The sequence below is a fragment of the Manduca sexta genome, chromosome 17, assembly GCF_014839805.1.
Source record: "Manduca sexta isolate Smith_Timp_Sample1 chromosome 17, JHU_Msex_v1.0, whole genome shotgun sequence".
NCBI lineage: Eukaryota > Metazoa > Arthropoda > Insecta > Lepidoptera > Sphingidae > Manduca > Manduca sexta.
Window position 1 is genome coordinate 4,856,109 of NC_051131.1, and position 16,909 is coordinate 4,873,017.

Below are 16,909 nucleotides of genomic sequence, written 5' to 3' on the forward strand. Positions count from 1 at the left end.
TCCATTGAATATAATTAATAACTAAGATCAAATTATCAGCGCTTACATAGCTTAATAGAGGTGTAATACTTTGTAAATCTAATATGGAATGTGAATATCATTAGTACTTACTATAAGCATTTTGTACACAAAATGTTATAGCAAAAATCAAATAAAAATAATATTTTCAATATGATGTTTGTCTGATTAACGATCTTATTCTTAGATCTTATTACTATCGAATTATTATGTATTGATAATGATAGAAGTACACTGTAAATAAGATGTCAGAAATATTATACTACGACGGCATAGCAAATACAGATCTGCTTCTAAGTATTTTAATACTTGGATTGCCGTCTTCTGCACTTTTAAAACCGTTTGCAAAATAATAAAACACAATAAACCTGAATCGTGAAACGTAACGAAAATCGCGAACGCCCTCTACCTCACAAGTATGAAGCAGCCGTAATGTCGATTGGCACAAAAACCCAACGAGTAGGCTCTCTATTTCCATATATATTATAATTCTCTTTGGCGCAGTAATAAATCTGTCAAAACAAACATTGGACGAAAACACAATTCAGGTTTTATCGAAAGGCTTAAATTTTGCTGTTACTCCACGAAGGATACCGTATGAAGACATTATTTGCAATGTTGAGAATAGTCTCTTCAAAAATAACTTGAAACAGGAAGATTCGGAGGCGATACGCCAAGACATTTCGTCAATTTTGCGTCAAAAGAAAGTGCCGAAACCAAATCTTCCAAAACACGAATATATCGCTTTAAAGAACTTGCGATCGATGAAGGACCTTACCATTCTCCGTGCAGATAAAGGAAATGCGACAGTAGTAATGGATACGTCAGACTACAATAATAAAATGGAACAACTTTTATCGGATGTAAGTACGTATAAAATAGTCAAATCAGACCCGACTACTAAAGTATTAAAGGCTACTAGCTCTTTAATAAAAGATTACTCCGATAAGTTAAATCTTGACGTAAACTTGCTCGTTCCTTCGTGTGCAAAACCGCCTAAACTGTATGGGTTGCCGAAAATACACAAATTAAATGCTCCGCTACGTCCCATAGTGAGTCAAATCGACATACCAACCTACAGATTGGCTCAGCACGTAGCAAAAGTGCTTTCACCACTTAGAGGAAACACTAGAGCGTCTGTGAAGGATTCATACCAATTTGTCAGCGATATTAAAGACCTAAAATTAGCTGACAATGAAACTATGGTCAGTTTTGATGTCCAGTCTCTCTTTACGAGCTTACCAGTACAAGATTGCATCAGAATTGTATCTAAGAAGTTAGCAGAGAATAACATTCCTGTGGAATATGCAGAACTACTCCAACATTGCCTTACATCTGGCTATATGTTGTGGAATAATCAGTTCTATGTACAAGTTGAGGGGGTAGCGATGGGCTCCCCTGTATCTCCGGTAGTCGCCGATATATTTATGGAGGACTTCGAGGAGACAGCCCTGAGTACAGCCCGGTCACTCCAAGGTTTTATAAACGGTACGTAGACGACACTTTCACAATTTTACCATCTGATAAAGTAACTGCATTTTTAAATCACCTTAACTCCATCAACAATAAAATCCAATTTACTATGGAGTTAGAACACAATAAATCTCTTGCTTTCTTAGATGTTTTAATCATCCGTAATCCTAATCAGACCTTAAGTCATACTGTATATCGGAAACAGACCCATACTGATAAATATCTGAACGGTGAATCTCATCACCACCCAAAACAGTTAGCTACCGTGGGCAAATCTTTGTTTCAGAGAGCACAAGGAATCTGTGACGAGAAACACCTGGCCGCTGAGCTGCAACATGTCAAGCAAGTACTGCAAGACAACAAGCTCCAAATTCCACGCCGCCGTCACAGAAACCGAGTGAAACCAGCCACAGTTGAACGTGTTCCGGTTGTATTACCATATGTAAGAGGAGTCACCGACAAGATTGGCTACATCCTGAAGCGTGCTTCCATAAAAACTTATTTTAAGCCGCCTAAGAAGATTAGTCAATTTTTACCACCTGTCAAGTGTCACATACCTCTACAAGAACCGGGGAGTATACAAAATAGATTGCAACTGTGGCCTCTCTTATATCGGGCAAACAAAAAGAAATATAGGGACCCGCGTAAAAGAACATATAGCTGACGTGAAACACCGACGCTCGACGAAGTCTGCAGTCGCTGAACACTCTGAGGGAGGCGCCAATCATTATCTGCGACTAGACAAGCCACAAATCCTCGCCAAAGAACACCGATTCCTGCCTAGGATGATTCGCGAGGCTATTGAAATTAAAAACATCCTAATTTCAATAGGGAAGATGGTTGGAAGCTTGCACAAGCCTGGGATCCAGTTCTACATTTAATTAAATCGGAACCCAAAAGACCGGCTGCCAGACTTCAAGACACTGTGAGCTCATTCTGCGTAGATCGGACCACCAACAGCTAAAATTTTAAAAAAATTAAAAAAAGTTGTATAATTGTAAAATGTAGGTAGATATTGTAACTTTGACTTTACGGATGAACAACACCTCAGTCCCCCCCGTGACCATGAAGGCTGCAAAGTCTTCGAAACGTCGGGAGAAAATAAAATACCAGCACCGCGATAGAATCCGAAAATTAGTTTAATTTCAATGTCTAACATTCGCGTAAACATAAGAAATCATTAAGTTTTGTTATTGTATGTAAAATACGGATTGGCCGGTTTTGTATCTGATAAGTCTCGTCTATAGATACAATCATATAATTTTAAGTATGAATTATATTCATGGTTTTTTTGTGCAATTACGATATTATAATGGATCGAATATCAAAGATGGACAAAAATAATTTTTTAGCCCTCAGTATAAATATATTGGTACGCATGAAGAAAAAAAATCTACACCAATTTTAATAACTTATCAGAAAGAACCACGTACATAATTGAATTCGAATTGAATCAAAGGCGAAAAGCCGAAATGTTGCGATTTTATTTATACCAGACGTATTCAAGACGTGAAATTAACAAAAGCGCTTAACTTGCTGTGAAATAATTTGACGTCTTGAAGTTTAATTGTCGCAGCAGTTTCGCGGTGGCGACGTTGACTAATGCTATGGTTTCACACTCTAATTACGAGAACAGTTCCTTCATGGCTTAGTAAATTAAAACACAATATATTATATGGTCAGCTATTAGTTTGGTTATAGAAAAATGTAACACGTGCAATTCTACAACCCCTAAGGAGGGTTCACGTCAGGAAAACACACACTTTTTTATCCTTGAAGGGGTATTTTTTATTATTATTTGACTGTCAATACCAGGCGAAATTTGCGAATGTGATACTAGAATCACCCAGCTTAGTGACTGCAAGGCCCTGGAAGAAAGTTAGGGGCGGATATCAGCGGATGGGAAGTGTGAGGGAAGGAAAAGGAACCTCCTTAGGACGGACGGAGGGAGACGGTCAGGAAATGTTCGCGAGCTGTCATAGGCCTACCTGTAGTTACAGTCATGAGGTATACACACTGGACTGTGTGCCTAGGGCTAAGGCAAATATCCCCTTTTCATAGGTGTGCATTCAGTATGAAGACCGAGCGCACAAAAATTGCCTACGAGGAGCCCCGAAGGGGTAGCAAGGGGCGCGACTGGTGCACTTGCTTTCCGTTATTTTTATTCCTATCGCTATATCGGGCACAAATTCCAGACTCTGAGCTGATACTGAATACAAAAACCCAATAACACTTTGCCTGACCGTGGATCGAATCCAAGACCTCAGCACTGCAGTCGTACCGTAATACAACTATGTCATCGAGGCAGTTATGTATAATGTTTATAGTATTCACACTCCTGGGCACGGGCCATCTGTACTTCTGAGAAACTTGAATCACAGGCCTTAGTCACTATACTTTACAGACGATGTGGAAATTAGTCTTGCGTCTTTTTTTTTATTGCTTTGAATGACGAGACGAGCTTGCCGTTCACTTGATGGTTAGCGATACAATCGCCCATAAACAGTAGAAACACCATCCAACACCTTAAATTAAAAAGTATTGTTTGGTATTCCATTGCGCTCGCCATCCAGAGAGGTGAGATGTTAATTCTCATTCTGTCCAGTAGTTAGACTGGCTACAAGGTCCTACAAACCGAAACACAACAGTGACTACACACTGCTTTTTGGCAGCAGAAATATACACTGCGGTGGTACCTACCCACGCGGACTCTCACTTACGAGAGACCTACCACCAGTAAAATTGGGTTCAAAATTATAGTTAAAGTAACATTACGCAGCCCAAACTAGTTACAATGTAACACATTAACCAATACAGCGTGAAATTGCGACGCTGTAATCAAACGGAATATTAATGAACTACACTTATCAATAAACGCGATACACGTTACATTAATAGATAAACATATTTATCACACGATTGCTACACATTCAAATTCGCATAAATGATGACTTAATTTGGCATAAATTATAATAAATTAATTCCATGTTATGCATTTTAAATACGTCTCTAAACTTTACCTATCGATATATTTAAGTTTAATTCTAATCGTTGCATATAGAATCGGATTCATGTTATAAAAGCCTTTGTTTATGTATTTTTATGCATATACGTATTTTTCATTGTGTCATTGTCACTTTTCATTGACAGGCAGTCCCGAAAGTTAACTGAACAAATTAAAATTGCTTTTAAAATTTGATTTCCTTATAAACAATCGTGTTTTTCAAAACGAATGACAAAAGAATATTCCATTAAAGTTAATATGTAGAAGCGTTTTGGAGTTTTAAAATTGTTCATCTAGTTTTATGGCCGACTACATGACTATCGGGATCTTCAACTGGTGTATTAGATATTAAAAATAATTTGCAATTTCATATACTTACCTAATGTATTCTGTCGACTTTTGGTCTTTTAGTTGGTTCTAAATTTGCATCTTTAAAGTCCCCATAACTATTGCTTTAGAATTAAATCCAGATGGATCTGGTTAATGTAACAAAGGTTTTAAATATTCATGTTGTATGTAATTATAGAAAAATTAATAATAAATATAAAAACTTTTTCTACGTAATAACAAGTCTGTGTTTATATAGAATCCTAAATTAATTTGAAACATGTGGGTATTAACGAAATGTGTTTTTAGCATAAAATGCGTTCAAATGTTATATTCTTATCTTCAACAACCTTTAATTATGAAAATGTTACGTTAGGTATGTGTGGTATATAATTTAAATGGAACTTCTTTTTTATTTGTTAAATAGCTTTTGCTCGCGGCTCCAATCGGGTGAAAGAGTTTTCTGGAATAGAAGTCCACCTATATATTTCTCGGCATAGAAACAAACTATTTCCATGTCCAATTTCATAGGAATCTGTTAGGTAGTATTTGACTTTATCGCCTTAACACAGATAGATGCGGCTGGGCCTTTGTTTTATGGGATTTTTATAACTTATTAAGAACAATAAATCCGTCATACCTTGTTGCATAACTATAACACCAACGCACGCAACGGAAGCTCTCAAAAGCAATTAATTTTCCCCGATTTTGCAACATTTTCCATTGACGCTCCGCTTCTATTGGACATAGCGTGATGATATATAAACTATAGTCTTCTTCGATAAATGGGCTATCGAATATTAAATAATTTTCCAATTTAAACCAGCAGTTCCTGAGCTAAACGCGTTCAAACAAACAAACTCCTCAGCTTTATATAATAGTATAGATAATGTTTCTTTACGTCATGAACGTTGAATTTTTATGAATATAAATTGTGAATAGTCGGTAGTCTCGGATCTGCCAATGTCTATTTTAATCGTAGAACAATCGACCAATCCCTTGGCACAGCGGAAACATTTCAATAGCCGCATAAATACAGCCATTCCGAGATAAATGTGAAAGAGGCCAATTATAGAGATTGAACTTTGAATGAAGTATTAATCATTACAGATATAAGCTGGTAAGTGGTGGAAATAATATTTTCTCATAATATTATAAACACACACATACATCACGCCTTTATCTTCGAAGCGGCGGACGTGCAAGCAGGGCACCGACTTCTCGCCAAGCGTGTTCCGTCCCATGATGTGATAGTGGGCGAGCCTGTGCGCAATGAATCCCATATATCATTTTACCTGATCCGGAACCTCAGAGCAGTAGTTGTATAGCACGCGCAATACAAATGTATAATGTATTGTATCTACAGCTTGATATGCGACATACTATGGATATTTTTGATGCTACAGTTATAATATTTTTAAAGTAAATATATATATATATATATATATATATATATAATATTCTACTACTAAATCCTAATAGCATATCATTTTCAATTTGCTTTGCGTAATCTTCATTTCGTAGACCCGGGCTTTCATTATCTACCAAATACAGTTGCCTTTTTCTATCATGTCTTATTTATCCAATAGCGCTGAAAGCAGTAGCGCTCCCGGCTATCCGCCGTTTTTGTTTACACCCAAGCGTTCATGTGAAATGTTCTGCAAATCTATGAATATCGTTTGAAGCAAGATCCCTTTATCGTTGTATAAGTTTTGCTATTTACTTTCTCTCATCCCCTGTAGGAGTATAAATCTACGTAAAAGTATTTCACTCAAACGTCGCGCTGCGCATTTGAATTTATTCTCCGCGTTTAAGCTAGATATTGCGTCTATTCATATTGCGCACAATTTAAAGTATATTAAAAAGGAAGATAATTGGGATGAAATTCATGTTTTGTTTAAGTCCGCTTTCATCATTTCAGTCACAGGAAGTCCACTGCTGAACATAGGCCTCCCCCAAGGATCTCCACGTAAGTCCGCTTTACATCTCAAATATTTTTTTCTGTAAATGAAAATCAACCTGATGTTGCTGAAGTAGCCTATAAATATACGGCAACCAAGAATGCTTATGATGTTGGCGAAAATCCATTCTGAATTACTTATGAATATTTCGAGTGGCTTTCCGAAATTAGGCCAGCTAAGCCTAAACCCCTTAGTAGTACAGAAGACCTATGCAGCAATGGGTCAGGTTCATGCCTGATATGTCATATAGATGTGTAGTTATTTCGTTGATAAAACACGGTAGAAGTGTTAGCCAGCATCACACTTAATAGCAGGACATAAAATATGTAACACCGTACCACAGGTGCGAACAATATTTTAAACAACAAAATATTAGCCTGTCGCGGTCACGTAGAGAATATATTGGCGAATGTCGACAATGCTTTCAAACAAAATGCTCGCGTCAACCCGGTTATTCAAGCTTCTAATATATTTGAGGAAATAACTTAGAACCGAGGGGACGGTCTATTTTTGCATTTACTGCAATGGATAAAAGTTATGTTTGATAAATAACAATTGACTTAATACAAGAGTTCGGCTGTTGGTCAGTTGATATTATATTTTTCGCTTTACTCAGACGAAATATTATTTAGATTTTAAGACTTCAGTTTTTAAGATTCTTTGCTGGTAGGATATATTTTATATCCGCCCGAATAGCGACCACCGTACAAAAGGTGCTAAAACCCGCACAGTGACTCACGTAAGTGTGTCGCTTTCCGAGATCAGCCTGTGTATATCCGTTTCCATCAGGCCGGCATAATTGTGTCAACTGCCGAGGTGTAATCATCTATCGGCAGTCAATATTCTATTGGACCCCGTTCTACTTGGAGGTGCAGTAAAGTCAATATGCCGTCATCGTAAAAAAAATAGATGAATTCTTATTTGTGCAATAAAACTATGAATACCACGTTTCACTTTAAAAACAGTCAACACTCTACAGCACCTAGATATTAGGGAATTATATCGGGAACCGGGAATTATTCTCGGGGACTTTGCAATATCTTTTTAATTAACACGTTCAAAATTAGCAACGCCGCCTAATCTTTCAGCCCACGTCCACGTAATTTATTAAAGCACTTGTTAAGAGCTTTAACTGAGATTAATAAATTTGCATTCCACGTATAATGTTTTTTCTCGGTTAAGAAGTATTGGAAAGGGATCTGTATTAAATTCAAATCTTGAATTGAAGGATTTCTAAAGCAAATTTGAAGAGAAGCTTGTATAGATCAGTAAAAACGTGTAAACATATAGTTATATTTAATAGCGATACAGTCTCTAATAGTCACTAGAGGTGCAAGAAATACATATAAATTGCCCGATATTCTATTTGTTTTTTTGCTCAATCGCTTGGATTTTGAGTATAATTTATTTCCTCAGTAACGTTTCCTGTTGTATTCTTGAGTTTTACGAGGAAATTTTGAATTCCATTTGAAGAGAATAAAATTATCATAAAGGATCTTGCAAAAGTTCCCTTTTAACATGAAGACATTTTATTTACATCAGGAGTAATTTCCGAAAATGCGTGAAATATCTTAACCCGAGATCTTAACCATTGGTTTCTGTAAAATATAACTCTAAATAAACTTAGTTATTTAATTGCCTGTCAACAACGTTCAAACTAACTCGGTTTGTAAACCGGCTTCCGCGCACCGGCTAGGTATTTTTATAGTCACCTTCTCCACTTACCCGCGCACCTGTCAAAACAAGACTCAATCTTAAAATAAAATATTGATGCTGAGAACAAACGCCTTCCGACCGAGTAGACAGGATTCGAGGGATTACGACTCGGATGCGTGAGGAATTCAAACTAGGACCAAAATATCAATATATCGTGAATACCGAACAGGCATGTATTAAGATTAAAGAGCGTTCCATATTCCTATTAAAACATCGAATCTACAGCGAAGGAAATAATCCGATTATGTTTGAATATGCTTGTTACAGTCATATTTTTAAATTAAATATTCGATGCTATATATCGGCCATCGGCTTCGTTAAAATTGACTTTATTTTCGGTGCATTTGTATTTTACGTTAATACAGTTTTCGCGCAAAATATAAATACCATTTATCATACGAGAAAGCTGTTTACACAATATGTTCTTTTTGATTTATATCTTTATTTTGATATTTAGTCTGGCTGTCTTTGTGGCAATTATTAACATTTATCTTCAGGCTTGATAATTATATATTATACGTTTATAAACTCCCAGAGTATTTACTAATATAACATATTTATACAATATATACCTATGCACAAATTCTGAGCATAAGATGATTATAATCCGCGATTAATACCCAAAATCGCAATCCTGTGGTCAGAGATTCAACCGAAAAACAAAGAACTCCACAGCAAATTTATTTAAAAAGCTATTTTTTCTTTTTGAGAAGTTAAGATAAATCCAAAAATTGGATATAATGAACCTTCAATCTCATTGAATAATTCTATAAAATACCAAAGACGGTATTTTATTTATCTTTTTTATATTAAGTTTGTATTATAAATGAAGTGAAGTTTTATATTATATTACTGGTGGTGGGTATCTCAATATGTGAGAGTCCGTCTGGATAGGTACCACCGCAATTTCTATTTCTGCTGCCAAGCAGCAGTGTGTAGTTACTGTTGTGTTCCGGTTTGAAGGACATTGTAGGTAGTGTATGAGACTTAACATCTCATGTCTCAGGATGGCAAGCGCAGTGTAATACCAAGCAATACTTTGTGATTCATGGTTTTGGATGGTGTTTTTACTTTTTATGGGCGGTCGTATCGCCTAATCATCAGGCGAACGGCAAGCTCGTCTCGTCATACAAAACAAAAAAAAAACGTTTTGGTACTAGCTGGCACATACACTGGCTAGAGCTTAGCTCTCCGTTCACTACAAATTATCAGATAAGAAAACAAATAATTTAAAACCCCAAATAAAAAATCCAGACACCATGACTCACTAGATTAAAATACATAAAATACCATAACACAAAACATAACACTATTAGATAAAATGTGATTCAGCGCATTGATCCGCGCCGTATAAATTCCGAGGGCCGCCCTTGACTACGTGTCTGGTGTTGACTTTTTTTGAAAACAAATCCACGACCGTCGTTCCGTGCGTACTGATTGGCCAAATAAAGGCCGATCGTATTGTTCTACCGTTTCGCTTGTTTATATTCCGACTCCTTTTTAGTGATTTCATTTGGTGTTCCATTTTACGGTCATTTATTGCGGTTGAAAAATATTATATTTCAGATTGTGGAAACAGACATTTTTATATTCTTATCTGATTTATCTTCCTTGTCATGTTTAGCTGTAATGAAATTGCGAAATAGTTTTCTGTCTAAAGGACTAACAACTTTATAAAGGTGTTTGACCCTGTGTGATATATGTTTACAATTTTCTATCTTCAATAATAATCTATATATATAAAAATTAATCCTTATTTCCCTTGCTCACGCCATCACGCCTGAAAGGCTGGACCGATTTCGCTCTTTTTTTTTGTTGTGTTTGTTATTGTCAGGAGAAGGTTCTTATGAAAGAAAAAATACAAAAAACTGCGCGGAGAATTAGAAAATTTAAGAAAACTTAACGAAAATATTAATTTAATATAACTGTCAATTGTTTGAATTAACTGTCAACGATTGACAGAATGCGCGCTGCAAATTCATAGTTAAGACGGGACAACGTCTGTCGGGTCAACTAGTATAACAATAAAAATAAATTCGGAATAAATACCAATCGAATTTACTTCCATGTATTGTCTCAAACTAATCCCAACTCCATTATTGTTACAGTAATACATTTGCCTATACCATAAATTCCGCTAATAATTTTGTTGTGAAGCTTGTCCTCAATTTTGATAAATTGATGGTTGATTCACATCACTTAAATTGTTTACTTGCCTACATGTGGTATCATGATAATCTATTGCCTGCCACTATTACCTATGGTTTATTTAGAGAGTTTATAAATACATAATATACGCAGTATCTTCTATAATAAGGTTACAAATAGATCTATTGATAATCCCTTTCTATAATAAACCAAATTATCTGGTATGTATATTGCTAGGCTTAGGTTAATTGAACTGAGTTATGCCAAAATATACTTTTAATGACATTCGTGGATTGTTGCTGGTTTTAGCTGGATTTTTCTATGTATAAAAAAATGTGTGGATTGGGTCACACGTAGTTTTTTGTGTCCCATATACAAAGATTTTAGTGTGTTTTGATGAATAGAAAAGTATCCCATTTGGATTAATTAAGAGTTAAATATAAATTTATGTTCGTTTAATTTGTGAGTTGGTATATTTCGGTATAACTAGGTCCGACTTATATCCTGATTCTTGGACGTCTGAATTTGTGATAAAATTTAGATATTGAAAAATATTTTTTAAATATACTTAGATCAATTATTTTTAGAGTCAAAAGTTATTTGTGTAAATATTAACACTGGCAACACACAACATAAACGGATGGATCTGAATATGAAATTGTGTACAGAGTTCTCTTACAAAGATGACCACCATTAAAGGATTTTTGATAATTAATTTTCTAAAAAACTTAAATTCCATCAGACACATGGTTATGAACAATAAATTAATTATAAATATCGAATGCTTGTAATACACTTTAATTATGGCCTCAAAAAGCCTGTATACAACAGCACTGATCTGCACGGGACAGGCGATAATAGAGAAAATCAATTTCAATAAAAGACAAAGCGTCGCGTAAGAAATACCTAACTTTAGTAATTTGAAATGTTAATTACCCAATCTGATTTCGGTGCTTTGCAATAAATAATTTGAGTTTTCAGCTATAATTATTTTATTTTTTATTATTTGTTAATAGATGGCGCTGACGTCGTACAGATGGCGCTATAAATTGCTGCAGAGTTTTAGACTTTTGTAGCGGGAAAGGTTTTTATGAACACAAAGTCAGAAGCACCGAGCATTATGTAAGCAAAAATATAATAATAAAATAATAATATCATCCCTGTATTATAATACTTGCCCACTGCTGAGCACGGGCCTCCTCTACTACTGAGAGGGTTTAGGCCTTAGTCCACCACGCTGGCCTAGTGCGGATTGGTAGACTTCACACACCTTCGAAATTCCTATAGAGAACTTCTCAGATGTGCAGGTTTCCTCACGATGTTTTCCTTCACCGTTAAAGCGAACGATAAATTCACAAAGAATACACACATGATTTTTTTAGAAAAGTCAGAGATGTGTGCCCTTGGGATTTGAACCTGCGGACATTCGTCTCGGCAGTCCGTTCCACACCCAACTAGGCTATCGCCGCTAGCAAGAATATACAAAAATATATTCTGTTTCTTTATATTGATAACGTCCGGGAGGCTTACGAATTGAACGCAGGTGGCACGATACCACAAATCAACAACAAAAGCAAATGACATAAGAGAAGAAGAAATCTTTTGAAATAGGTATCCCAACTGTTGCCGGTGGTCTGCAAATGTACTACAGAGTGGATTGTATGTAAATACGTTTTTATATTTCAATTTTATATACTAAAACAGGTGAATGGTAAAGATGATATTTGTCACTAAGAAATTCCTTCGGTTAATTTGTCAGGGCACCGATATAAATTTATTCTTTTGTATATTTGTATTATATCCATACATATTATAAAACAAAGAAGCGGCGATAGCCTAGTTGGGTGTGGAACGGACTGCCGAGACGAATGTCCGCAGGTTCAAATCCCAAGGGTATACACCTCTGACTTTTCTAAAAAAATCATGTGTGTATTCTTTGTGAATTTATCGTTCGCTTTAAAGGTGAAGGAAAACATCGTGAGGAAACCTGCACATCTTAGAAGTTTTCTATAGGAATTTCGAAGGTGTGTGAAGTCTACCAATCCGCACTAGGCCAGCGTGGTGGACTAAGGCCTAATCCTTCACAAAAAAAAGTAGAGGAGTCCCGTGCTCAGCAGTGGGCAAGTATATAATACAGGGCTGATATTATATATTATAAAACAAAGTCCCCGCCTATCATCCAGTAAATCCATCATTGTCTCCTAGACGGCTTGCTCTAAGCTATTCCCTAATTAATCAATTTACTTTACCTTACCACGAATTATTAACTAGCTTTGATTGCAGCTTGGCCTGCGTGACAGAGAAAAAACCGTTAAATATTTTCCCAGAATAAAAAGTAGCCTATGACTTTCTTAGGTTACAAATTTTCCTATACCAAACTTCTAAATCCAATCGATAGGTTTTGAGTTCTTCGCTTTCAAACAGATATAGTGGGGGACTTTGTTTTATATGTACGGATATAATACAAATATACTACAGAATATAATTATAAGTAAACTATATATAACAGACTTTATGTATGTTTACAGTTTCCGTCTCCAGAAGCAGTGAACCGCACAGCCTCACTAGATTTAATTGGCATATTCGATCCGAAGTTCCTGATTATTATTGAAAGCAAAGTCGATGAAGTGATTCAACTAAGTTCTGACAGTGATATCTACGAGTTGCCCGAGAAATAGGCGTTTGACTTGAATATCGATCAAGGATGTTCGGTCTTTTTACTAATACCAGTTTTCATTTTCAATAAATGTTTTCAATTTTTTTATAAAATCTACATAATATGTTTATCCATGTTAACTACGTTACTGCTTCGGTGGTGTAGTTGTATTACGGCATGACTACAGCTGACGTCTAAGGTTTGATCCCCTGCTTGGGCAAAGTGATGTTGGGTTGTTCTAGTCAGTGTCAGCCTGGAGTCTGGAATTTGTGGTCTATCACATCACTGGACAGACGCACGGTGAAAAGTGGGTGCACCAGTTGGAGATAAAAGGCGTGAGTATGTGTGTATGATAAAACGAAGTAAATGGACACACTAGTTTGCGAATTTGTGATTTAAAAGCAAATCGTGCGTAAGTTTTGGCAATCCCTTTGCTTTTACAAGATGTTTAATTAGTTTGGTGGATTCAATAGCCGCTCTAAACAAATATTTGTACATCTCAAGTGTTCCCTGAGTTGCTTGTTTGTTTGGCAGTCTTTGTTCAGGACATGTATTGGCACTACTGAGGTACCCAATTTAAGATCTATTTACGTAGGTTTATTTTATTGCGTCCTCATTTAGGGGCTTAAGTTGCTCAATGTATTAGAAGCTGAATTAACCTTCGGCGATTATCTAATTACATATGTATGCAGCATAAACATTAAATATATTTTTTACACTATAAGAATTTCCATAGACTCAATCTGGTAATAAGATCTTTTAAAGTAGAACTTGACGAATATAATATTATTATGAAGACAAATAAAACTTCCCTCTATTAGTTTATATTACTTATGTAAGTTTTACTTAAATAAAAAATATTCATTCACAAAAACGAAACTTAAATAAAGTGAACCAAGATAATATTCAAGGTGCCGTCAGTGCGCAATTAGTGTCGGTGAATGGAAAGGTCGACTCCACCCTCATACTTCGCTGACTTCTTCCGAATCTCAAAGGCCCATGTAGAATAATAAACGATTGTCAACCTCACCTTCGGTCACATTTTTCTGCCACAAGCAGATAACGCAGTCCTACTTTGATTTATGAGCCATTGTTCACGAAATCCACCTCTCAACCGAGATAAAAAAATATACTTACTAAGAAATAATTAGGTAAGAAATAGACTGCGTAAACCGCAGCGCCATCTACCAGAATAATTAGCTCCGATAAGACAACTTCGCATTACGGTACGAAGTAAATTGTGGAAGGTCGATTCATAGTAATATTATTTTTTTGCATTAAATTCGGTGATATTACGGATCATTGCTTTTCGAAGTGTGGGTCGCGTCTCTCACGGGAGGCGTGGCAACGCGTAAAGAGGGGGATTAATGTAGACTGTCAATCTATTTCTATCTCTTGGGAATAGTACTTTTTTCTGGATAAAAGGTTACCATATGTCTTCCTATACCACTGGGAACTTATAGGTATGCAATAATTCATGGTCATCGGTTTGGGTTGTAAAGGCGTGATGGTATAACAAATAAACAAACTACTTTCTTAACATTAGTTAGGATACTTGGTGAACCCCCTGGTTTCCTCTTTCTTGCATTGAGGAAACGCGTGGGCAGTGCATATGTAAGGCAGCAGGGTGTATAAAAAAACTTTAGGAACCCCTGTTAACTATAGCGTAATTATCAATTATTGGGCAAATTTCTGAGTAAAAATGTTCTCTTTTACGAGCAATTGGTACTTAACATTAGCGAAAGACATTGAAATTAAACTATTTTACATATTTTTTATCCGTATAATAGTTTTATTTCAATGTCTAAGTCGCGTTAACATAAGAAATCATTAACGCGAGACTTGCAGTTTGCACGTCTTGTCTCTAAGATGTGTAAAATGCAAACATTAGCACCATCCTCTATATTATCCGCACCTGCTACGCCAACTTCGATGTCTACACTACGTGAGCTTCTGAATATAATTTAATAAATCCATTGCTGCTAAATTGTTTTAGCTAATCGTATTCTTGAATTATTTTTAAAAATTACGTGGAATACAGAATTTCAGGTTAACTCTAAAAGTAACAGGGCTCTTAAATCGCGTTACGTTTTTATTAAGGCAATTAACTAACGCGGTTTTGTACGTGTTCTTAATTTTTGTTCCAACAATTTAATTGTAATGGCGGTGCTCGGGTCCACAGGTGTATATTAAACCAATTATGAAGAGGTCAGCAGAAACATTAACGCAATTATGATTTCAAAGGCAATTAAAGTTCTATTTTTATTGCACTTGTATAGTTGTTTTAGTTTTTGTATAGATATTTTTGGCATGGAAAGCGAAAACGGTGACGTATTTTTTATTTAATAGTTCTTAGATGCGATGTTTATTTCGATTTTTTTTAAAGCTGTTAAACGCGATGTTGATTTCGCACAGTATAAGCTGAACCCTCATTAATGGTTGTTTATAAAAATATACATTCGGAATTTTTTGGGAACAAATTATAATTACTACATACAAAAATATCGTCGGATATAGTACCATACCATGTAACCAGCATTGCTAAATACCTATACCTATGATAAGAAAAAATGGTTCAATATTTTACGTAGTTTGTACTAGTATTGTAAATGACTTCAAACAAAGGAGGTTCTCAATTCGCCGTGTAATATTTTTATCTTTATTTTTTTCCCCTGTGCCATAGTAAGTATTTACTGCCATCTGGTCCTGGAACATGTGTGACAAAATAAATATATTTTCTTTCTTTCTTTTCATGTATCAAGCTCTATTTCGCTTTTATTGTCACTTACCTAGTATTTACTAGTTCAAGTTACGCAGCTTTATACTATCCACGACGATATATAACTACATAATAAAACACTGTTAACTACGTACTTTATCCTTCTTTCATTTGCGTGTTATTTTAATTAAAATATTTTTCACATATTCACTACAACCATGGTATGCACAGGCATACGATGGTTGTAGTTTGCATTAGTTCCGGGATAATGTAGTATCTGTATGTACAGATACTACATTATCCCAACTAGTTGATAGTTTTAGGTATAATTATCAGTTTACCCAATCTACCTATGGGCGGACCGTTCCCATCAAACTAATACAATTCGCCGGACTAATTTTATTAAGATATCCAATACAATTATAAGTTATAATCAAAGTATTGATTTAGTTATAAGTAAAATAACCACTAAAAACCTATTTAATTTTAAAATCTTCATGAGATTGTATCATGAAAAAATATAAAGAAACACCTTTAATTCAATTGCGACATATCACTGCATAATATTATAACATTTTAACTAACAGAAGAACTAACAAAAAAGCTTTTTATGTTTTTGCATTAGTAAATAAAAACTTGGACGATGGTCCATGTAAGAAACCAAGCTGTCTTCGATCACACTATCTTACGTATTAGTGAATTTTTATTTTTCGTTGCGAGTGATTATTAAAGTATGTTTGTTTATTACTGTTGGATGTACTGAGAATAATTTAAAAGACAAGAACTATTGCGGCTCTGTCATTAAGTTTACTATTATCGTTGAAACTTGGAGCATTGTCGATGAAATAATTGGGAATATCAAGTGGGATACAATGTATGATTTCATT

General features: G+C 35.3%; 1 long non-coding RNA gene across 1 annotated transcript; it reads left to right on the forward strand.

Annotated features, from left to right (window-relative positions):
• Positions 1-11,322: 11,322 nt before the first annotated feature.
• On the forward strand, positions 11,323-13,420 carry LOC119189595. Its single transcript, XR_005112503.1, has 2 exons — positions 11,323-11,769; positions 13,176-13,420. It is a non-coding gene; the product is annotated as an uncharacterized LOC119189595 (long non-coding RNA).
• Positions 13,421-16,909: the final 3,489 nt, after the last annotated feature.